This window comes from Quercus suber, unplaced genomic scaffold (genome assembly GCF_002906115.3).
Source record: "Quercus suber isolate HL8 unplaced genomic scaffold, Cork oak 2.0 scaffold_294, whole genome shotgun sequence".
NCBI classification, from domain to species: Eukaryota; Viridiplantae; Streptophyta; class Magnoliopsida; order Fagales; family Fagaceae; genus Quercus; species Quercus suber.
This window is the reverse complement of record NW_027069750.1, coordinates 660197-680389: the sequence shown is the minus strand read 5'-3', so window position 1 is coordinate 680389 and position 20193 is coordinate 660197. Positions and strand designations below refer to the sequence as shown.

At 34.7% G+C, this 20193-nt stretch overlaps 2 long non-coding RNA genes across 2 annotated transcripts; both read right to left on the bottom strand.

Annotated features, from left to right (window-relative positions):
* Positions 1–7655: 7655 nt before the first annotated feature.
* On the bottom strand, positions 7656–14054 carry LOC112009359 (uncharacterized). Its single transcript, XR_002882666.2, has 2 exons — positions 13746–14054; positions 7656–7932 (listed from the first exon to the last, which is right to left on the bottom strand). It is a non-coding gene; the product is annotated as an uncharacterized LOC112009359 (long non-coding RNA).
* Positions 14055–14551: 497 nt separating this feature from the next.
* Positions 14552–18888, bottom strand: LOC136071213 (uncharacterized). Its single transcript, XR_010632517.1, has 3 exons — positions 18796–18888; positions 18574–18716; positions 14552–14806 (listed from the first exon to the last, which is right to left on the bottom strand). It is a non-coding gene; the product is annotated as an uncharacterized LOC136071213 (long non-coding RNA).
* Positions 18889–20193: the final 1305 nt, after the last annotated feature.

Below are 20193 nucleotides of genomic sequence, written 5' to 3'. Positions count from 1 at the left end.
ATTTTAAGTTGTAAATCTATAGTTTAATATCATTAAAAAAAAAAAATTTAATGGTGTGGGGTCCGTGGGCGTGATAGCCTCGGCCCATCATATAACGGGCCCAAGGCCCATGCCGAGGATTTCAAGATATTCCTGAGGAGAAGGGGGGGAAGCTTATTCTCCTGGATCCACGCCGAGGATACCTTGTCCTCGGCCTGACAAAGGTGATTTTGGGGAGAGGTTAACCCCAAAGTAAGCTGTCACTATCGCATTGAATGCACTCAACCAACCCCCCTGGCCGCATTAATGGGGAGGTAACCCCTTGGCAGGATAACGTTGGTTAGAGTGAGCCACTTGAGTGCCGATAAGGCCTCTGATGGGACGGACAACCAGAAGAAAAGCAAATAGACGATCAACAGATGGAAGCAGGAGATAGGAAGATGAAAACTATCACTTTTAAACATTATAACCCTTAAAAAAAAAAAAACAAATAAAAAAGAGCATTATTGCACGCGCAAAGTGTGTGTAACGAGTCTAGTACTATTATTTTGGTTTTTAATATTTTGTGTACTAAAATACCCTTACACAAATTCTTAAACTCTCTAAAATACCCCTATTTTATAGTTAAAATATTTTAAATTAAAAAATACAAATTAGTTTAAAGAGTAATTTACTATCCCTAAGTTTTAAGCCTAAGTTTTAGGCTTTTTCCTTCATCTTCTCAATTCGGCCTAAAACTTAGAACACTATCTCTATTTCATTTTTAAACACTACTTTACGTTACCTTACCTTTATTTTATTTTATTTTATTTATTTTGAATACACACTATTATTTATATATCATTTTTAAGCATTATAACTATAAAAAAAATAAAAAAAAATAAAAAAGATCTGTGGGTCCGTGGGCGTGATAGCCTCGGCCCATCGTATAACGGGCCCAAGGCCCATGCCGAGGATTGCAAGATATTCCTGAGGAGAAGGGGGGAAGCTTATTCTCCTGGATCCACGCCGAGGATACCTTGTCCTCGGCCTGACAAAGGTGATTTTGGGGAGAGGTTAACCCCAAAGTAAGCTGTCACTATCGCATTGAATGCACTCAACCAACCCCCTGGCCGCATTAATGGGGAGGTAACCCCTTGGCAGGATAACGTTGGTTAGAGTGAGCCACTTGAGTGCCGATAAGGCTCTGATGGGACGGACAACCAGAAGAAAAGCAAATAGACGATCAACAGATGGAAGCAGGAGATAGGAAGATGAAAACTATAAAAGAAGAGCCAGTAAAGCCAGAAGGGAGGGGAAAAAACCTTAAGGCCTCCTCGGCCTATGGCCGAGGATCATTCCCCTATTTGTGAGGAAACACTTAGCCTTTTTATAAGAAAAAGTTTGAGCGTGGTGATCGACGGCCAGCACCTAAGCCTGTCAACCCACTCTCTATAAATTTATTGTTTGGGCTTATTGGGCTGAAAACCCAACACTCAATTCAAATTGGGTCCCTACAATTGGCGCCGTCTGTGGGAGGATTAGGGTGCTGGCCGGCGCACCAGGTAAGTGTCTAAGTACTTAGTGTTGGTTTTACGGTAGATTGAAAAAGATAATGTTCCAAATTCTAAGTATTTGTTTTACAGTAGATTGAATAAGATAAGAGTTCTAAGTTCTAAGTATTTATTGTAAAAAAAAAAAAAAAAAAAAAATGAAAGAGAAAAACGAAAGATCTTGATATTATTAATTCATACATAGGGAAATTACATATTACAATCAGAGGCTCAGGTAGGCCTGTTTTACAAGTAAATTTACGAGCTAATAGCCACCTGCTATTCCTAGCTACTCCTACAATCAGAGGCCCAGGTGGGGCCGCCAAGAGAAAACTAGCCGGAGGGAAGTGTCAACTCGTGCTTTTATTTGGCACTAAGAGAATGGGAGAGCTTGACACACGGTGGAGGAGGTGAAGGACAATCATGCCCTCAGGCCCCCAACCACTCCCTCCTCGGCTGGGCAGAGCTGGAACAAAGAGAGGAGCAGGCGCAGGGGCTCAGGGGACCCTCCCCATGATGTTCCTCGATTCTCTCCATTCCTCTCGAGTATTGGCCATTGGAGACGGCAACACTCGAGCACCGCCCATGAGGTGAATTCGTGCGCCTTCCTCGTCGGGGTGTGCTCCGAGGAAAGACGTGAGGTTCTCTAACAACGTCCCTCTGGGATACCGAAGGGTACCATCAGGGTTACGCCTAGACTCTGCCGCACCGAAAGCCAGTGGGGGCTGCGGCCATACCGGTTTTTTTAGTCCCGGCGACAATTCCGGCGGGGTTGTTAAAAGGGCATGTGAAGTTGGAAGAAGGTGTTTTGCTCTGTTTGTGTTGAGAGGTTCATGGGTTATGAAGTAACCATCTACTTACTTTATATAGGGGATGGGAGTTTGGTGAGAATTAATTCATGCAGAATTCGAAAAGGGTATTATCAGCGGGATCAGTAATGAAGTCCCCAATTTCCAAGGAGGCCAAGGACGGTTGGACTCGTGTCAATTTACGAGGCATTAATAAAGGCGCGTTTCGCGCATCGGAGCGTTGAGCGCGGAACACGAACAGACAGAGGGCGCTTCTTAAATAAAGAAGGTGGGGCCTCAAGTTAGAGGTGAGATCTATGCCACGTGTTAAGACTGTAATCTGACGCAAAGAATAATCATATCCAGTAAAGCGATCTGAGGACAAACCTATGGTGAAACTAGATATTTACAAAATTGAAGTGGTAGACAGAACAATAAATAATCATGTGTATTTTAAAAAAAAAAAAAAAAAAAGGTAAGGTAACGTAGAATAAAATTTAAAAATGAGATAGATATAATGTCCTAAGTTTTAGATCAAATTGAGAAGATAAAGGAAAAAGCCTAAAACTTAAGAACAGTAAATTACTCTCTTAACTAGTTTGTATTTTTTAATTTAAAATTATTTAACTATAAAATAGGGGTATTTTAGAGAGTTTAAGAATTTGTGTAAGGGTATTTTAGTACACAAAATGTTGAAAACCAAACAAGGAATTCTGTTATTAATAGTATAGATAAATAGATAGATAAATATCTCCCAATTATTCACATTATATATATATATGTATTATATTTAATCAAATCACAATTATAATCCAAATTAATTTTAGATTAGCTTCTAACTGTTTTTTTAATTTTATACCAAGAAATGTTATCCACATCAATTTTCACAATAAATCTTTAGTGTTTGATTGTTCCACGTACATGGTGCATACCAACAACATTCTAGGTTTGATACACTAACATTCTGCATGGGAGGGTGTCACGCATACCCATTTGACTACATATCGCATTGGTATCACAAGTAAAATGGAGTTCTTAGTATGATTTTGGGGCCACTATGTAGGCTTGCAGCTTTCACCTAAGGCATACGCTTAAGAAAAGCCATGCCATCAAGAATTCCTTACCCAATCCATCATTCGCCTTAATGGGTTTGGATATTCAGTGCATGGGGCATACGTTGGAAAAATGTTATGAATTTCATTTTAATAACTATTTCGATTTGTTTATTGGAACGAAATATTTTAATGCCAGTGAATATTGACATACTAATTCAAAGTAACTACTGTTTATTTATTTATCACAAAAAAAAAAAAAAAGATAAATATAAGGCAGCAAAACTTATAAGGCAGCAAGTGGGGGGGTTTTCCTTTGATGTGGGACTCCTAGAACACCATCCTAGGTGGTTGCCAAGTATGCCAAGGTGAATGCAAGGCCATCCGAGGACGGCCTAGGCGGTTGCCAAGCATGCCTAGGTGAATGCCAAGCACGCCTAGTAGGCCTAGGACGTGTAAAGCACTCCTATGGTACCCACAATATTAATTCAAAATAAAATAAAATATTTTAAAAATTCTTAAACACTAAATCAGATCAAAATTACCAACCACATTTAATTACAACAAGAAAATAAAAAATAAGAGAAAAAAGGGGAAAAGAAAAAAAATGAAATGAGTCAGACACATTTTGTTAAAAAATCAAATAAATAAATAATTTAACTTTGTAACAAAACTTAACTAGGTATAATGATCACACTGAATGAGAAAAGGAGAAAAATATAATGTCGTAGATAGAAAAGAGTGATGTGATGGAGAGAGAAAAAATTGAGAAACGAGAAAAGAAAAATGTCAGGACCACAACAATTGGCACAATTTTTGTCACAATTTGTTCATATGGTGAGTTGTGAGTAGTGGAGTCATGGACGCATCACTTTCACTAGAATGCATTGAAACTCACTAGAATTTGAGCCGAGGTGAACTGGGGTGGTTTATTATACCAGTTTTATGATCGAAGTAAAATATTTCGGGCATTCCGAATGGAATGGAATTTATAATATTAGTTGGAATATCATTCTTCATTCAACTTAGATAGTTCAACAATACAAGTGAAGACCAACCATATGGCTAGACAATCTTAACACCTGCCTAGTAATGTACCCTGGCTTTGGACTTAGCCTACTAGTGTTCCTTTGCACATGGGGTTCAACCGTTCAGGTGAGTCTCAACCCACACAAAATTTAATGGCCACTCCTCTTCACTTTGGCCCATGAGATTTATGGCGTACTCTCATGCTCATATTTAGGATAGGCCCATACCCGGAAACCTGACCCCGCTTCACAGTAGTCCATCATTGTAGGCCTCACAAACCCAAAGGTGAAAGTCCCAACCTTAGCCAAGGGAATATTTGGGTACTAGCATAGTAAGGGGATAGAATACAGTAAATTAACACGCGTTTGATAGATAATTGAAAACTAGCAACTTGAGTTTTAGAAACTCGAGTTTTATATAAAAGTCGAGGCTTAAAGACTCGCTTCCTACTTGCTGAATTGGACACTATTATGCACTATTATGCCACATAGATCTCGAGTCTTAAAGACTCAAGTTCTACAAAGCAAAACCGAGTATTTAAGACTCGATTTTCTTCGGGAAATGCCATTGATCTCGAGTCTGCAAGACTCGATTTCTACTGGAATAAAACTCTAAGTGCTTTATGTATCTAGTTTGGGGTTATGCAAAAATGAGGGAAAAAAAAATTTCTAGTGGATTGATGAGGTTTGATAATGAATAAACGGGAGTAGTGATAGAGCTGAGTACGAGACAGTGACCTCAATGCAAGACAGCGAGAGAGCTGAGTGAGGTGACCATATTCCAAAACACTTAAGCGTCCGCCGATGGGTTTTCTGCCGTTGATGGGTTTCTACTGCCATGAGATGCGCTTGTCTCCAATAGAGTGAGGGTTTGCCGGTGGGTTTTCGGCCACCGATGAATTTTATGCCGCCGATGAGATGCACTTGTCTCTGGTAGAGTGAGATGCGCTTGTCTCAGGTTTGGAGTTTATATGTTTGGGTGTGAAGGAAAGTGAGAGTGTTTTGGAGTCGCTTAAGTGCCAATATGATCACAAATCGAGTATTAGAAACTCGATTTCAACGTGGCTCCACGTGGAAAAAAGTCCATGTCAAATGTTTGTAGCTCAGGATCTTGATTATTAGAAACTCAATTTCTACCCAGAACTCGAGTTTTAAAAACTCAAGATGCTACTTTTCCACTTGTTTTGAAACTAGGCAACTAACGAAATTCTTAGCAATTTAATGTTAAATGGAAGAAGGAAAAAAAAAAAATCCCTTAGACAACATACCAAATTCCCATGACCCACCACAAGCCCACCAAATCATAATCTACCTACCCTACCATTAGGGGTGTGCATGAGTCAGGTTAGGTCGGGTTAAGGAGATTTTTAGACTCAACATACCATGGTAGATCTAAAAAAATTTCAACCCAACCCAACCCATTACATAAGTCCAACCCAACCCACATAGGTCGGGTTGAACCTATGGGTTGGACAATTTTTTTTATACTATTATTATTAAATTGAGCATAAAAAAATATATCGCATCTGCCACCTGAGTTGATAAACAAAATATTCATTAATATATGAACTAATATTCCAACTCAGTTATACATTAATATATGAACTAATATACATTAATATTGGTTTTTATATAGGATAGAAGGAAGACCAAGTTATTTGAAAAAAATTATTAATTATATAATATATTTTAAATATATATTAAATATATGAGTGGGTCAAGTCGGGTTTGGCGAATTTGGAATTTTATAACCTGATCCGCTATCAAAAAAAAAAAATTGTAACCTAATCTAACCCACCAAGCTCTAAAAACTAACTCAACCCAGCGGGTTAGGTTGGGTCAGGCCGGTTTTGGCGGGTTGGCTACACACCCCTACCTACCGCTCAAGAATTTTATTAGTTGATGAGTTGTGGGTTCATGATTATGGAGGTGTTGATGATTTGAAGGAATTACAAAAAGCAACATTGTGGGGATATCTTTAGTGACATCTCTATTTCACCTTTGTGAGTTTGCAAATATTTTCAAACCAAAGTTTGAGTTCAAACCAATCTGGACCTCAATTTAAGAGTTCAAACCCTCACTAGGAGTTCTTTCTCTCAAGGGATTCATAGAGAAGTGTTTGCCAGGCCATTGTTAGAGGAGAGAGAGAGAATAAATAAATGCCAAATGGCTAAGATTTTTTTTTTTTTTTTGGCAATCTAAGATGCATTTTTAGTAGTACTTAATTATTTTTATTATAATCAAGTGGCACATAAGTCATCTATTAGGCTCTTCAGCATTTTCTATGATGAAAATAATGATAATGACAAAAATGAAATAGTATCTAAAAAATCAAGGACTAAAACGAAACACTAGAAAAGATCAAAACCAAAATTAAAACACTCCAAGATCAAGATCAAAATAAAAACACTCACTACTGCGCACCCTTACCACGATGGTTACTCTACAAGTATAAGTGCTCGTGGTGTGTGAAGGGGTAAAGACAAGGATTCAAGTTTCCAAGAGAAAGCTTCACACACATAAACACTTAAATTAAGCTATAGTAGAATTTTTATCTTATATAAAATAAATAAATAAATAAATAAAAACACTCCATAAATTTAGGAGCAGCGCTACTGCTACATATCCAAATAAATTACACAACATTGGAACACCACTAATATAACTTTTTTACTAGCACTAAGAATATGCGACTAAGAAGTTGTCAATTTATATTTTTTTTGGTACCTTTTGATCCAACCTAATATAAGTGCATACGTGAAATTCCCTTATAGAAACTTGAATCCTATCTTTTACTCCTCACACCTCATAAAAACTTTGTACTAGTGAGGTAACTTTCACACTAAGGGTGCGTAGTGGTTTGTTGGTCCAACTCTTGATACTTACTACTCAATGTGCTATGTATTCTGTTGAAATGTCAGCAAAAAAACTACTAGATGGGTCAACTATTACAATGGTATGAAATTTCAAGGTGTAAAATTCAAAGACCCCCAAACTTTAGGGTATGGTTTGCAATTTACCCCTTTTTTTATAACTCGATAGTTAGGAATGAGGAGATTTGAACTCTCAATGTTTATAATAAAAACACTAAGAAATGCCAACCAATCAAGCTACAAGCACTTGCAATAACAATCACATTGGTGGAATTACTAAACCAAAGCTAATCCGAATGGTGGAGTTGCATGGCCTCTTTAGTAGATAGTAGATACAACACAATGGCCAATATCTATATATTTGGCCTGACCAGAATGATACAAGCTGCTTTAGGCCATAAAATTTCAAGATCAATTTCCACACGTGCACTAGTAATGATTTAGAAACACTTTTTAGTTTTTACAATTTATACTCATACAAAGGTCCAGACATTTGATTCATGTAATACACAACTGGCACAAGTTCTGGCAGCACACAGGAGTTTTCTTTTTTATTTTTTTCAGTTTTATGCTTTTTTTTTCAATGAAAGATAAAATCAACTTGAGTCAGATGGAGGCTTTTCCTTTGGATGTTTGGAGGAATAGTGATCACCAAGTTGGTTCTGATTTGCTAGTTGCACCTGAAAATTTAATTCACCACAAGAGTGTAGCTCAGCATATCACATAAAAGAACGCCAAGTATATGTGCAAGAGAAAATGTTGTTGCACACAAATTGTTTTACACAATTTTACACACCCCAAAAAACAATTGAAACATGAATTGAAAATCATGACTTCAAGTTACAATTTCAATTGTTTTTAAATCGTGACTTTCAAGTCATGATTTCAGTTTTTCTTTTTTGGAGTGTGAAAATTCGTGTAATACAATTTGTGTAATAACACCACCCCATGTAAAAAATTTGTAAAATCAGATGAACACAACAGCACTATCTTTACCACTATCAGAATTAAGTCTTTATTCTAAGAAATGTAGAAAATCTGCAGCCATGTGACAACAGATGTGAACACATATCATGACACATGATTCTTTGAAAAAAAAAAAGCAAAAAGACCAGCATTTAGGTCAAAATCAAACTACCTAATGTTCTTCTAATTGAAATTAGAAACCCCTAAAAATATTGAATCATGTGCATAGCACTTGATAGAATTTTCTGTCCATTGAGTAAGTTGAAATGCGAGGGAATGACCAATTTTGCTCATTTCCATAATCTAAGGATTTTCTAATTTCAAATTTGAAGAATATGGAGTCAATTTGATTTTAACCCAAAGTTCAGAGAGTGTTATTGCATTTTTTTCCCCAAATTCTTTTTAACTGTCAAAAATGAGGACACTTCCCCTCAAATGAAATGAGTCTAGTTTGCTTCCAAAATTTTAGGCACTAGACAATTGACAAACCATCTTGTTTTCAGCATCAATGGTTTATTACATATCAATGAAAGATGATCTATTATAGAAGTAATATCCAAAAATACCCCTTAAAATAACAAGTCTGTCCATAAAACCATTCAAAAAATATCTCAATCCTGCATCTTTTTATTTTTTATTTTTCTGTCAGTAATTCTCAACCCAGCAATATAACTTCTGTTAACGGTAATGAGGTGACAGCTTCAGAGAAAAGTAACCCTAGCACTTCATGTCAAATTCCTATAGTATTCTTTTTTTATTTTTATTTTTTATTTTTGAACAAACTTAGTTCAAATAAAACAGCAGTCACATTCCCTGATCAAGCAGCACAACTTGCCATTCCAAAAACCATTATGGCTTGTTTGGAAGTTTAGAGAGGGAGGAGAGTAGAGGGAAGTAGAGGAAAGGGGAGTAGTGGGGAGGAGAGTAGAGGAGAATGATTCACCTCCACCTTATTTGGATGTTTTTAAAATTAGTAAAGGGGAAGGGAGTAATTAGTCATTCCCCTTGTGTAATTTTGTTAATATAATAAGGGTAAATTAGGTAATTTACTTGGTCAATAGTTTATGTACTTTACTCCCCCTCCAAATCTCTCCAATTTGGGGGAATTAAAATTGGGAGGCTAGAGGGAGTCTAAACCCCTCCAAACTCCTCCAAACCCCTCCCCCTCATTCTTTAAAAAACTTCCAAACAAGGTAATTGCATTACTCTCCCTCCTTCTACTCTACTCCCCCTCCTTTTTTAAACATCCAAACATGCTATTAATGATCAAACAACATAAAAACAAAATTTTATCTCCTCTTTTTTTTTTTTTTTTTTACTGTCAATCACGTAGCCAATGCAATCTTCCCTTCCTATTTCCTAGGGTGCTCCACTCCCCCCCCAAAAAAACCCCCCCCAAACCAAAAAAAGAAAGAAAGAAAAACACCAGACTTTTTCAAAGCATAATTGGCGGTAAAGAGCAGTGTTTTCTTTTTTCCTCTATTCCATAGTGGAAGAAAATGATCAGAAAGACAGTATATATGGTTTGCTGCATTTGGTAAGTGGTGAGGGCTTTCAGTCAAAAGAAATACCACATTAAATTTGTAGTCACTAGACATCATATATTGGATTCGTTGAGTATGTAGCAAAGAATTAACACCCCACCAAAACTAGCCAGGGATCAAACACCACCAACCAAAACTTGAGACCCAAATATTTTAAAATATGTCTGGAAAATAACACATGCCTTAACCTTCTGTTTGTAACCAAGATCAACTCCACATTGTTGCGGGGAAATGGAGAGCGGTGTTGTGGTGATGGTTACCACTTCTTATAAATCGATCTTAATAAGGAAGATGAGAAGGAAGAATACTTATTGTAGAAGCAAATCTTGCCAAGAATGATTGTATAAAATGAAGTCTTTGGCTTGCTAAGGGTTTGGTTAATGATGGTTGAGAAAAATATTTGGCTTTCTTAGGATTTGTGTTGCAGTTCAAAGGTTGGAAAATAGGAACAACCTTGGTGGTGATTCCAAGCACCCTATGAAGCTTAGGGTTCCATACATATTCTAGGTGGTGAAACCTGGTATTTGTCCTGCTCTTCTCTTCTTTTCCTTATTTATATTTTCCAACCTTTTTCTTGCATCAGCTTGTTTGCTCTTCTTTCTTTTTCCTTATTTCCATCTTCCAACCTTTGTTTCCATGATCGTTGAGATAAAAGAAGGTTTAACAGTGTTCTATTTTGGGTTTGCAAGAGAAATTAAAGTTTTAAATCTTTTGATTTCATGAAAAATTTGGACCATTGATAGAAATGAGCCTTAGTCTCAAAACTTTTAAGTCAACTATAGATAATAAACTAATCCGGGTAGACATGTATATATTCTTGTTTACTCCTATTCAATATCACACTCTTTCTCACCTCCTTATCCTTAATCCTTTACCTCTATTCTTTTTCTTGATCAAAATCATATCATTCTTTTCTAACTAATGCATTAACATCAGTCTATAATGCATTAAAATTAGTATCCTTTGCGCATGACCAAATCATCTCATGTGATTCTCCTTCATCTTTTCATCAATAAGAGCTATCCCTATCTTTAAACAAACTTGTTCATTTTGTATACTATTTTTCTTCTTGATTAGATCTTGAAAGGTTCTTGAATAGAGTTTGATGTTTAAGGGTTTAAGTAGGTGATGCGAGGGAGAGAGAGAATTTTTTTTTTTTTTTAATTTTTTCTTATTCCTTTTTGAAAGTCAATTGTATTTTTATGGGCATTGAATTTTATTTTGGATCTTAGTAGTTAATTACATTATTAGTATTTAATTTCCTAGGGTCAAAGGCATTTTTGTAATTCAATAATTTAGATTTCCTATGTCAACTAGAATTAGGGTTTTGATCTTCTGCTTATTTGGTATTTGTTGGGTGATCCTGCAAAGGGTTGCGGATTTGTTGGATTGCTGGTCTTGCAACTTCAGGCGACATCGTAATTTAGTTATTTGGAGGATTGTGCCGCACTGTTTGATGTGGTGTATCTGGCGGGAACGGAATTCGAGAAGCTTTGAGGATCGTGAGCGGTCCATTCTTGAGTTTAAGTCTTTTTATTTTCTACTCTTCTCGAATGGTGTTTGGTTTTACCTTCTTTTTCTTGTATTTCCCTTTCTAGGTTGCTTGATCATTGTACTTTGTTTTCTTGATGTTCTTGCCTCTTTCGTACATTTCCTATGTACGGGGCTGTGTTTTTTCAATAAACCTTTAAGTTACTTATCAAAAAAAAAATTTATTTTGGAATATTTTCAATGGTCTGGTGCTAATTCTTGCCAAACCTAGGTATTGACTCTTAAAGGTTTTCTATCCTACTTGCGGCTGCCTCCAAGCAACCCTAGGTGTTGAATCCTATGTGATTTTTATGGTTTCTCTTTTCTTTTTTCTTTTTTCTTTTTTCCATGTCGCGACAAATTTTTGTTGTCTTACAGCAGTAGGGTTAGATAACAAAAATATTGGATTTTGAATGAGTTTGATGGCTTTTTGGAGGTTTTTTTTTGGCATTTAGCATCAATTCCCTAACAATTTCGTTAGTTGTCAAGTTTTTGATACTATTTTGTAACTAGCATCTCGAATCTCAAAAACTCAAGTTCTGTGACAAAACTCGAGCCTTTAAGACTTGAGTTTTCATAGAGAAAACAAGGAGAAGAAGAATATCTGAAGAAGAAGAAGAAGAAGAAGATCTGGAGAACAGATCTGGGTACAGCCCTATCCAATGGTGGATTTTTTCTTCCACATGAGATTACCACCACTTGGAACTCGAGTTTCATCATTGAACTCGAGTTTCAGAGCCTTGAGATGCTAATTTACTAGATAATTTTGCAAACTTGGCAACTAACTAAAATGTTCCGAAAATAATGTTAAATGCCAAAAAAATCCGCTTTTTGGTGTTAAACCAGTGAATAAAGCAAGAAACAAAGAAAAATAAACTATAGGCAGTAACACCTAGGTTTCTTAATTGACCACACTTTGGAAGGATAAGGCAATCACCCTCTAAGCTTAAAATAGCTGTTGGAATTTTATTAAATTCAATCTCTCTACTTCTATTTTTTTATTGAATACATAAAAGCACTCTTATAGGCTATTGCCAACACCACTCCCAAAAGGACTAGGACTCCTAGATAACATTTTCCTAAGAAGACTTTGACTCCCAATAATAATAAAAGTAATTAAACTTCTAAACAAAATCGATAGAGGACTAAAATATAAAATAAGACTCATTGGCCTCTAAAACAACCCACTACAACATAGTCCAGAAATTTTGAAATTACCAAACTACCCTTTAGTTGAGTTAAAACCTTTTTTAAATTGAACCAACAACTTTCCAACCAAAAGAAACTTGATACTAAGACTCAATAATAACTAAAGTAGCCTATGAAAGAATCCAAGAAGCCCCAAATAGAAACTAGAACAAAGTTCTTGAATCTTTTGATATTTAATCTTGTTTTTCCTTAAACTCTTTATTGTATGCATTATCCACTTATCCATCCTAATATTCCCTTTTCAACTACATTTATTTTATGAACATGTTGCTTCCTAATAGCCCAACATTCATTTCCAAAGAGTATAACTAATCTTACAACTAGTTATACAGTAGTCTTATAGAAATTCAGTGTAGTCTCATTAAATTTTGCCTTTAACTTCATAGGTATTCTACGATCACACAATACCCCTTATATGTTTTTCCATTTTATCCACCTAGCTCCTATCCTATAATTCACATTCTCTTCAATCTATAGTCTATACATCTTTATGAATTATTGATCCAAGATACTGAAGGTATGCACTCTTTAATATCTCCTGAACATTAAGTTTGATAACCCCTACATCATTGTTTCTACTTTTACTAAACTAACACTCCGTGCACTCTATTTTAGTCCTACTTAACCTAAAGCATCCCCATAAATCTTCAACTTTGCATGACTCAATGTCTAGTCTCATCAACTAAAATCATAAGTAAAAACCATACACCAAGGAATTTCATTCTGAATTGATCTAGTAGGCTCATCCACAACCAGTACAAAGAAATATAGGCTAAAAGTTGACCCTTGATGCAAACTTACTGACAGAGGAAACTCACTTGTGATGTCTCCATTTGTTCTCACACTAGTTACAGGACTGTCACATATATATAATCACTTTAACATCCCTTAAGTACTTTAAGGTAGTCCTATCCATTTTAGGTCTATAAGAAGACCTAAAATAACACTAGTAGGAAGTAGTACAAAGGGTTTATGGCCCAACACAAAGTACCATATACTGCCTAGCATAACACCTCCCCCCAAAAAGAAGGGTTTGATTTTGAAAGAGAGGATTGAGGACTTTGAGAGAAAAGAGTGAAATCAGGAGCCAGGAGAGAAAATCATAATTTCACTTTGTACCAAGTTCTACTTCCTTCTTTTTTTTTTTTTTCCAATATTCATCATAGATAATCTCAAACATAAGCATAAGAATAAGAGTAAGAATAGTTGATTAAGGCAGATCTGGGTCGTCGGAGAGAGGATACCTTACAGATTGGACAGGTGACTTTGAGAGCAACGGCTCTGGCCTCAAACTGAGACCCTTTTGCCTTCTGATTCTTCTCCGCATTTCGTTTCTGCGCTTCGATCTTCTGCTTTCCCCGAGTCATCTCTTTCTTCTTCTCGCCTCTCTCTCTCTCTCTCTCTTCCCTTTCTTAATATCTATCTATCAGTACTGTATGAGTATGACTTTTTTTTTTCTTTTTTTCCGAGACACCCACCCAAGCATGACTTTATTATAGAGAATTATTATATATTCTTTTTTAATGAGAATCATTAGTATTTTGGGGACTCTCATAAAATTGTTTACCAAAAAAAAAAAAGACTCCTAAAGACAAGATGGTTATATTTTTATTATATTTATCTTTTATATATACAAGTCCTAGCTTTAGCTCTTTTTAGGCCCAATCTTAGCCCAAATTGACTTAACAATATCAAAAAATTCAGCAACTTCCTATTACAATCTTACATAAATCTTCACCCACCCCCTTAAAATAATCTTTTGGCCCACCTTACAAAAAAGGCATAATCTTTGCACCAAAAAAAAAAAAAAAAATACTATGTGTATAATAGTTTCACAACAGATCCTAAGTAATGGGTTGTTATTGGTTGTTATGAGTGGGCAAAAAAGTAATTTGAGTTATAGATTCAAATTAAAACTAATAATAACTTATCACTTATGATTTGTTATAAAAATATTGTAGACGTAACACTTCTAACAAAAAACCCACAATCCATGATAAAAATTAGCCAATTTGATGAACACAAATGGTGTGGTCATACACATAATCAATAATAAAAACAATACTTTTATTAAGACTTAAGCCACACACTCCAGAAAACTTCAGAGTTTTACAAGTTAACACGTTACAAAACAAGAAGCAAGGCTGCCAATCTCACATATCAAATTTTATTTAGCATAACAACACCACAATACAAACCATACAATACACACACAAGATGAAGCCATAGGGAAACACATGCAGACTTCAAATCGTACCTCCAACAGTCATCAATTTATTTCATTGAGAGAGTCCACTGCACTAATCTGAAAATGGTAGAAAAAGGGGATGAGCTAACAGCTGAACAAGAGATTACATCACATGATATTGTCAAGTGAAAATACACATTATAATGGACAATGTATTAAATTTTACAAAATATTTATCAATAGTATGAAAGTAATTTAGTAGAAACAGTGAAAATTATTTTGGACCTGTACAGTGAAAAACATATAACTTGTTAAATAAACAAATGCTCTCTTAAAAGATTTAACCAATTTCAATAAGCCACAGTTCAATTATAGGAACATTACTTCATCATTGGATAAACCACTTATAATAACATATAGTAATGCACTTAAAAGTAAAGTTGTTTTTCACAAACAATTTGTCAACAACAATAAACAGTAAGTAGTGTATAAAATATTAACCATCGAAGACATTCTTAACAACTGGCAAGTGAATCTCATGGCAAACGATAACCTCAATGAGGTAAGATATAACAGTAACTCAAAAGAGAAAATAATAACAATGGTTTTGAAGAGCAAACAATAACAATAACAATGCACCACACCGCAATAAATAATATTTTATCCAAAGACCAAATCTTAGCATTGTGTTGGCAAGGATTATAGTCTAGACTATTATTATAAACTATTTTCTTTTTCTTTAACAATATCATGATATATATATATGTATATATGTGTGTGTGTGTGTGTGTGTGTGTGAGAGAGAGAGAGATAAAATAGATAACTATGAATGGAAAGAACTTTTACATAAAAGATTCACTATTTAGCAAATCTTCTTTCCAATTATACATATATAATATAATATCTTGAGAGGAATCATTATCTAAAGTCCAATTTACTTCAAATCAACAAACGATTTTTATGTCGAAAGCCCCAAACAATATAAAGCAAAACCTAATATAGGATTAGATGACTCGGTGAAAATAAACATGCCAATATCTATTTATATCTAAGAGAATACGAGGCAATAAAAATGATATAAGGATTTAACTATTGATACGTACTTGGTTCCACACTTAAAATGGCAATATCGAAATTTGATATCAAGACTATCAAAACTCAACCAAATCCATCACCTTGTTGTCTAAATGGAGTATGACCTAGTTTTCCCAAAATTAGGTAAATTGATACTTATATTTCCTAAGTGATTTATTTATTTTGTTAGTAATCAAACTTACATTTATTGAAAGAAAAAAAAAAAAAACATAGTATATAATGAAAACTCTCAAACCAGAGAAAGGAAGACACCAACATAGGAAACCTCCATGCTACAACGACCAAATTACAAATTTAACTGCAATACCAAAAGAAGCCAAAGCAAGTGGCAAAGAAAAATTGCACTAACAACTAAACAACACATCTATACAGATGGACAGCACAATAACACTTTGACAAAACATGGCAGAACTAGAGTTCTAGAATCAAATTAAAAGACCATTTGGAACAATCCCCAATTACAACAGATAGTAGCATTTGAAAGAACTTGGTTTGAAACCCCACCCTTGCTTTGACATCCTTAATGATCGATGCTTCTCTTGAGCTACTCTTCAATTCAAATTTTATCTTCATGAACTGTGACATTCCTTTGCAACTAAATGTGGTAGACCGTTGACCACCAAGCATGTTTGCAACTTATTACTCTAAGCCCCTTCCCTTTTAACTCTCTAGCCTCTCAACAATCAAGTCTTCTCACACAAACTGAGCATTTGAAACTAGACACAACTTTATCATGTCATCCCAAACTCTTCAAGTGAAAGAACATTCAAAGAAGAGAGATAATCTCTACTTTCAAGACAATTTCTATCTCGTGCGGAGAGTCTGTTGCTTACAGTTAACCAACCAATAAACAAATTTTTTTGGATAATTAAATGGAACCAAAGCAAATTCCTAAGCGATTTACATCACGACCTTCATAAATTTATAGCCTAAACCATCAAATATAAGTAATGAAATTATGAAACACATCATGGGTCTCAAAATAAAGTTCTTGTAAATTTGGATTAATTACTCCAAAATCATTTTAACGATGTTGGTCGTACTTGAAAGTTTTTAAGCCTAAAACCAAACACTAAGGGACCCAACAAATTTGGCCAAACATAATTAATTTCCTCACCACTTTGGCTTTAAATTTAAAGTAACTAAAAATTTTCAAAAATTATGATTTTCTTCAGGTTATAAGTTCTATGTGTTAACTCAATTCATCCCAAATTTCATGTTATTCTCAAGTTATGATATAATCAAGTCAGTATATCCAAATCTGAAATGAATAGAACGTGCATATCTCAAATTATGTAACTCTTTTGGACAATTGGGAATAAATTTTATTCTAATATAACAAGAAAACCACAAATACAAACTACACAATTGCAATACGCATACTAGAGGAAGCCTTCAAAAAGGACACAACACAACAAAGGATCCGGTTGAGAAGATCAGGAACAAAGCCCAGTTTTGGGCCCATAGTACTCAACAACCAATATTGAAATGCACTACTTGGTCAAGTTTGCACAAGCCCTAAATTACCTCCCCTTCTTGACCCAATCCTAGGCCAAATTTAATTCAGGCTTAATAAGATGACAAAATCCAGCAACTACCTTACAATCTTACATAAATCTTAGCCCTTCAAAAATATTCTTTTGGGGTCCAATTTACAAAAAGAAAAACCAAAATCTTTTGCAAAATAAAAATAAATAATTAAAAAAAAAAAAAACAAAACCCCAATCTGTAATAGAACTTTGCCAATTTAGATCAATTCAAATGGGCTGGTCAAATGGTTGTAAAAATCGGGATCCTACGTAAGATTGTGAGAGATAGGTGGGAACATGGGTCGTAAGATCGGATCGTGAATTATAAGATCGTACATTATTTGAGAAATAAATAAATAAATTAGTATGTTAAATAATAACATAAATTATACATTCATAAAAAAAAAAAAAAAACAAAAAAAAAATTGCATTTATTTGATGTAATTATCATGCATCATTATATCTATTTGTAAGTACCATTTAAGGAGGTCAAAAATTTTGAAATGTGACATTCTCTTGGGATGTTATTTTTCTTTTGGTTCAACTAACACTGTTATCTCTATACATTAGAATAGCAAAATTTGGTTTATTGAGATGTTATTTAGGTCTAACTAAACATTTTGGGAAGTTAAAGAATATTACAAAAAACTAGGATCATTTGGAATTGATAGATCTGTACGATCCTGAACGATTGGTAAGATCCTTGAAAGATCCGGATCATTTTGGGCAAGTGAGATTGTAAAATAGTAGGATTGTAAGATCTAGATTGGGATTTTGACAACTATGACTGGGCATACACTAGCATAATAATCCAATAATACATATTGGCATGCATGCATGATAAACATCACCGAGTTTTACAGCTAAAAACAAAAACATTACAAAATAAGAAGTGATTTTTTTTTTTTTGTTGAGAAATTTACAAAACAATAAGTAGATCCACCAATCTCACATCTCAATTTTCTTTTCTTTTCTTGTTTTTTTTTTTTTTTTGGATGGGGATGAATGAGATTAAATTTTAATCAACAGCCACAACACAAACTATAAAATCCACACCCCAGATGAACCTATTAAGGAAACACAGTGCATAAGAAAAGGCCGACTGAGAAGATCAGGAACAAAACCCATTCTTGGGCCCATGGTACTACATCTACAACTACAAGGACAGTATAACGGCCCCAAGAAAAACTTGTCTCTACCATTTTCCTGCAAATGTAGAAGCTTCAACAGAGGCTACAATAGAGTTGTCAGATTCATTACCCATTTTGTTGTTGGTAGTGCCGTCTTGCCGCCAACCACCTCTTCTGAAATATCTTATACACTTGCCGAGTTTAGCAATGAGTTTAAGAATGAGAATCATGAGGGTCACGATTTCTGTAACATCTTTAACGCTGAAATGCAAGCTGTTGCCCAAAAAAAAAACAAAGTATCAATATTACAGATAAGGAACTCACACATATAACTTTAGCTAGCTAGTGTTACCTTGCCATAGGAGGAGACGATTGCCTAGAATTGTCAGGTATAGGAATTAGGAAGAGCGAGGGACGTTGTGCAAAAAATGTAAACAGTGTGAGAAGCCGGAGAAGGAATGAAAGCAGAGGATGCGAGTGATGCATGGGATATATTTGTGTGCTATCTTGCGCTAGTGCAAAAAGAAAATAGTGGCTGGTCCAAGATGGGGTAAAGTTTTGCTCTCATTCAATTATTTGGGCGCTATATTGCGCTGGCGCAAAAAGACAATGGAATATGTTGCATATCCATAGAGTAAAAGAAACTCTTGGGAAAATAATTGTCTTTTGTCATTCTGCCCAATATTACTATTAGGAAAGCAATTGACGTTTTGCTAGTTCGGCTCCTGACCCACAAAGAGGGGGGTTGAGTCTGGGTCCGTTTGGATGTAACTGAAAATTGAAAACTAAAAATTAAAAATTAAAAAATACTGTAGCAAATAATTTTTAAATGTGTAAATAGTACTATTAGACTCATTTTTAATAAAAAAATTGTTGAAAAGTGAAATTTATGAGTCTATAAACAGTAAAATTTGTATGAAAAAGTCAAATATTACTGCTACTCAACAGTAATAAACAGTAAAAAAGACTGAAAGTCTGAAACCCGTGAAAAAGAAAAAAAACAAAAATTAAAACGCAAACGTGCGTTTCAGCAAATCAGCCCAAGCCAAATGGGCACTAACATCCTCTTGGCGCAAGATAGCGCAAACTATTTGCGACAGCACAAAAAAGACAATTGCTTTTGCCGACAGGCCCCACAATTCCGTCCTGGAATAGTCTCTTATTATATTTTGGCATATCGAATTTTTTAAAACTCGCCGGCCCCATAATTATATGGTTGTAAATTCCTATCTATTTTAATATAACTAGTCTCCAAATCTTCTATTTTTTTTTTTAAGTTAATAATTTGTATTTATTATAATTTAAAATTATTACATTTTTCAATCATAAAAATACATAGGCTCATGATTAGTGTTTGAAATAATTTTTTCATTACACGCCTATATGTTTTTGTTGTTAGAAAATGTAGCAATGTAGATAAATAAATAAATAAACACAATTGCATTTGGTAGTAATGATTCACCTTTTACATTTGACTTTAGAACCCCCAATGTAGAAGAGGAATGTATACATCCAAAACAAATTAATTGAAAAATGGAAAATATAATCTAAAATTCTAAATTGAGAGAAAAAAAAAAAGAATAGAAAAAAGTAAATAAGAACTTGACCCTACAATCTCATGTGTTACTCCCCCTATGAAGTGTATTAGACTCCAATTGCAAAATTAATTTAAAAAAAGAAGAAGAAAGTAAAATCTCCACAATTGTTAACACAGTAAACTAAATACCACGACCATAAAAGGACACTCATT